Here is a 5,408-nt window from a genome sequence, read left to right as displayed (position 1 = left end):
GAGACCTGGACGGAGGAGGGTTTTCCTCGGACTTCCCACGGGACGGAGAGCCCTGATTGCTCTTTGGGCTGACGAGGGAGGGGGAATGGATTGGGGAAGGGGGAGGGAAAGGGGAGGCGGAGGTGGGGAAGAGACTGAAATATTTAATAAATAAAGAAAGAAAGAAAGAAAGAAAGAAAAAGAAAAAAAAATAATAAAACTGGATGATTGCATGTAGAAGAATGCAAATAGATCCATATTTATCTTCCTATACAAAGCACAACCCCAGATGGATCAAGGACCTCAACATAAGGCCAGATACCCTGAGTCTGACAGAAGAGAAAGTGGAGAATCCTTTTGAACTCATTTGGCACAGGAAAAGACTTTCTGAACAGAACACAATTAGCATAGGCACTAAGATCAATAATTAGTAAATGGGACCTCATGAAACTGAAAACTCATATGTTGCAAAGGACATCATAATATGGACAAAGAGGCAGGCTACAGAATAGGGAAAGATTTTTACCAATTATACATCTGATAAAGGGCTAATATCTAAAATATATAAAGAACTAAAAAAAAACTGGACATCAAGAAAACAAATAAACCAAAAATTGTACAAACTAAATAGAGAATACTCAAAATAGAAAACTTATATGGCTGAGAAATAAAGAAACATTCGACATTCTTCATCATCAGGGACATGCAAATCGAAACTAGTGAAGACTTCATTTTACGCCAGTCAGAATGGCCAAGATCAATAACACCAATGACAGCTCATGGTGGTCAGAATGTGGGGCAAGGGAAACACTCATTCATTCCTAGTGGGAGTGCAAACTTGTACAGCCACTGTGGAAATCAGTGTGGCGGCTTCTCAGGAAGTTGAAAATAATCTACCTCAAGATCCAGCTACACCACTCTTGGGCATATACCCAAAGGACTCTACGCCCTACTACAGAGATACTTGCTCATCCATGTTTATTGTGGCTGCATTCAAAACAGCTGGAAATGGAAAACAATCTAGATGTCCATCAACAGATGAATGGATAAGGAAAATGTGCTCCATTCAATGAAATATAAGGAAAATCACAGGCAAATATGTAGAACTAGAAAAATTGCATCCTGAGTGACATAAACAGACCCCAAAAGACAAATATGGCATGTGTGCTATTATATGTGGATGTTAGCGACTACACCCTCAACAGTCATGCTACAATCCCTATAACCACAAAGATTAGGTATAGATTAAGGGATTGGGATAATTATGGAGAAACAAGGGTGAGGAGATTGGACAAGAGGATTAAATGGAGAGAGAAAGGAAAGGGGGGGTTAAAGGAGGATATATGGGGAAAGACAACTAAAACCCAAGGCCATTTGACGGAAGCAGCTTCTTCAAATATATGTATATATGAAAGCAATCAAAATGAAATCACCAAATAGCCCCAACCACTCATGGAAACCCCCAAACAACTCAGGCTGTTGCCAAGTTATTAGTCAGCGTTCTCTAGAGGAACAGAACTGATAGAACAAGTGTGTGTGTGTGTGTGTGTGTGTGTGTGTGTGTGTGTGTGTGTAAACGGTATTTATTAAAGTGGCTTACAGACTGGGGTCCAGCTAGTCCAACAGTGGCTGCCTACCTACCAATGGAAAGTACAAGAACCCAATAGTTGTTCAGACCATGAGGCTGGATGTCTCGATGGCTCTCAGTATATGCCAGGCTCCAGAAGAAGTGGCTCTAAGCCCAGTGAAGGAATGGACTTGCCAGTGAGAGCTAAAGCAAACAAAAAGCAGACGCTTCCTTCTTTCGCATCCTTTATACTGGCTTCCATGAGACGGTGTGGCCCAGTTTGAGGTGAGTCTTCCCCACCTCAAAAGATCCAGGTTAAAGGTGGGTCACCCTATTGCAAACTATTAAGAAAAATCCTTCACAGGTGTACCCAGTCACTTGGATTCTAGTTAATTCCATATGCAGTCAATGTTGACAACCAAGAACACAATCACATGTCAGAACCTCCAAACACTGTTATTCCTTTCTTAGCTGGTTGGCTTCAGAGGATCAGAAGCCCAAAGCAGCCAGGGAGAAGTCTGAGCTTCCAGTTCAGTGGAATTTAGTTGTATCTCTTGGCAGGAGCACCCCCACCTCCGGAACTGGAACTTCTAGGCCAGCAGAACTTAAGGTCATGGGAACAGGAAGCAAAACGATACGAAGGTTATTGGTTGTTCCCCACAAAACTGAGGGCAAGGCCATATTGAGAGGGAGAGGTGGGCTTACCAGCATGCACCTCCTTACCTGGCTTATTTGGTATTCTGTCTTATCTTTGTAAGAAGCACTGCTGTCATAAGCAAGCTGCTGGAATACAACCTGCATGTGGCCTACCAATTCTTATTAGAATCACAAAATCTCAAAAATTCTTCACCCTAAAGAGTTTTAAGGTAGCCTTTGCTCTTGGCTTAAGTGACAAGATACCAAGGAAGGCTCAAATAGGAGGTGACATTACCTTTTTATATAATTAAAAAAAAAGACAGCAGTGCCTGGTGTTCACACCTTTAATGCCAGCACTGAAAAGGCAGAGACTAGCAGATCTCTGAGTTTGAGACCAGCTTAGTCTACATAGCGAGTGAATCACATGGAGAGACCTTGCCTCAAAAAAGAAAAAAGCAGAATAGCTAATCCAAAAAAAAAAAAAAAAAAATACACCCACTCCTAAGCACTTAGATTTAAAACTATTCTAGGGCTGGAGAGATGACTGAGCTATTCAAGGCTAGGCTCACAACAACAACAACAAAAATATATAAAACTATTATATTAAAATCAAGTCAAGTCAAAACTTAACCAACAGCTGTCTCGTTGGACTTATGACCTGATCAATAGACGGGAATTCATGCCTGGCCATAGGAACCTAGCCATTGTTGGTGATGTCATGGACATGAAAGGAGGACCCTACTACAGCTACTTTTCCTAAACCAGCATCATATCCAACTATAAGATGCATCCTAAACGCGTATCCTTATACACACGTGTAAATGTAGCTCTCACACTCGATCAAATGAGCTTTTTTTTTTTTTTGCAGTAGACAGAGAACATTCTAGAAATCCACAATTGAGCAAAATGTAAAGGACAAGGGACCATGACATATCCAACACAGACTGAGAGGTCTACGACACCACCCCTACACTGAAGGCTCAAGGAACAGCAGGGAAACTGAAGTTGAAAGAGTATGGAATCAGAAAACCAGAACATCTGTGAGGTCATCTCTTCTATATACTACCATGAAATCTCAGCAATATGTAGCTTAAACAAGACTCACACAATGACATCTGTTGACATGCCAGCATGGATGGAAACATCACAATGTCCCACCCCTAGGTGAAAGACTACAGACAATTAGTAGATGCTGAGAAAGAAAGATTCAGTCTTCTCTAGGGACAAGCGCCCTAATAGGTTATCCAATCCTAGGTGTCTTCCCAAAACACTAAATGTCATCAGGTTATATATGTAAAATAACAAAGAGGTTAACCATTTGAGAGGGAGTCACGGAGACATGAGAAGAGCTGGAGGAGAGAGGGGCGGGTGATGATGATGCAAATATAGGACTTGTGGATGAAATTCTAAAATAAAATTAATTTAAAAAAAGAAAATGTCAAGCTGTGACATTCTTTCAATTTTAGCATGTCTCTTGGTATAAAAGCTATCAAACTAGAGGGAACTGTAGATCTGAGAATTGGTGGGACATTATATAATGAGTCTGTGCCCTTCAGGAGGAAAACAATACCATACATGAAGGCAAAACCATGCCTGTGGGCCCATTAGTCAGCACATTGCCTATCCCTGGTATGTTTTTATTAAATCCATAAAAAAGTAGATGGCCAGCTGAACATGCCGCTATTTTGTGATTAAGTTTCATCTTATATTAAAACATGTAGACCTCACTCACATAGCGAATGTTTTTTTTGGAACTCAGGAAGTGGCTTACATTGTATAGAGTAAAAAGGTTTAAAAAAAATCAAGATTTATGCAGCTACTCTCTCAACACACAGTTTCCTCTTAAATGTCTCAATATTTGCTTGTGGTGTAGCTAAATGTATCCCGTAAACTTATACAATTTCATTAGGGATAAAAGCTATAGGACGTGTGGTTCAACTCCAGTTCATTTCTATAAATGTGCACTACCTCGTTCCACACACAGAGAAGATACAAGTAGGTAGGCAAACCCCCACTTTCCCTTTCTGCGGTCCAGTTCTGATTGGTTGGTAGTGATTACTCTTTCATAGTTTACACTGGTCCTCTATTCCCGAAAGAGAGGTGGGGCTCTCTATAGCTCAGTACAGAACACTTGACTCCAACGCACAATGCCCTATGAATTTCATGCTTGATGTCCTAGGTTCAATCTCGAGGTTCACCAGGAAGAGAGGAGAAAAGGGAAAAGAGGAAGAGAAGGGGAGGAAGAGCATGAAATTGTTCTTGAATCCATTTTGTGTAAGCTACATGTATTTTTTCTAATTAATTGGGTAAGTTTTACCTGGGAAGTTACCGCTGAATAATACCACAGCTCCCTCAGAATTCTCCACGGAGACCATCAGGGAGTAGAAATGCCTTCAACACATAACATTGTGGCTCTCAGAAAGTAAACGTACTTTGGATGCAAACCCAGCTCTCACAGATGTCCTCATTGATGTGTTCTTGCTGTGACCGCCATGTCGTTATAAACTGCAGTTAACGGGTGATAAAGTCAGTCGGGGTAGCAGCAGAAGTTGTGTATTTTGGCGCTTCCTGCAATGATGCTTTTACTGCTTCGTGGCAACTGCTTCTCTTCCCTCTTATTTTCATTTTGCAAACTACGGCCTTAGCGGCTCTGATGCTGTAGCAGAAGCAGGGCCTTTTTGATGCAATGAGGACAGCGCCTAGGACGTTGATTGGTTGACTGATTGATTGGTAAGGTTCCAGGATACTAGACTGTTGTTCTACTTTTGATAATGTAGGCCTAGAAGCATTTTTCAAGCTTTTTCACTACACTTCAGGTAAAGAAACGATGACAGACATAGCAAGGCAAGTGTTGTTGCTCTATCGCCTCCCTGCTAGGTGTGAGACAGCACTTCGCCCTTTTAAAGCAAAGCAAATAATGTTATAGAGTCGGCTCCAGATTTGCGGCTCGAGCCAGAAGGTTAACGCTAACTGAGAAGTCTCCAGAATTGGATCAAATTTTCAATTCAAATGAAGAGAGCAACTACACATCTCGTGCCTCATAGACCTCCAAATTTAACTCCAAGCCTGCTCCCTCCTTCCAGATGGCTCATGCAGTGGGAGTGGGGGACAGAATTAGCAAGCAAACCCAGAGAGACACGGATCTTGGCATCCACGACTGTCGACTGACCCCCCCCCCCCCCCCCCAGCCAGCTTTTACTGCAGCTAAAGTTACCATGGAGAGTAG

The 5,408-nt window shown here is 41.8% G+C and overlaps 1 long non-coding RNA gene across 1 annotated transcript in view; it reads right to left on the bottom strand.

The window, feature by feature from the left end:
• The window catches only part of LOC126497522 (uncharacterized), a 42,520-nt gene extending 37,446 nt beyond the window's left edge, over positions 1 to 5,074 (bottom strand). Inside the window, exon 1 of the long non-coding RNA XR_007590636.1 lies at positions 4,500 to 5,074. This is a non-coding gene — a long non-coding RNA (uncharacterized lncRNA). The remainder of the gene's footprint in view (positions 1 to 4,499) is intronic.
• Between the last annotated feature and the right edge of the window lie 334 nt (positions 5,075 to 5,408).

The sequence above is a fragment of the Alexandromys fortis genome, unplaced genomic scaffold, assembly GCF_014885135.2.
Source record: "Alexandromys fortis isolate MF-2015 unplaced genomic scaffold, M_Fortis_MF-2015_v1.1 scaffold_24, whole genome shotgun sequence".
In the NCBI taxonomy this organism is placed as follows: domain Eukaryota; kingdom Metazoa; phylum Chordata; class Mammalia; order Rodentia; family Cricetidae; genus Alexandromys; species Alexandromys fortis.
The sequence above is the reverse complement of the archived record's forward strand: the minus strand, read 5'-3'. Positions and strand labels throughout refer to the sequence as shown.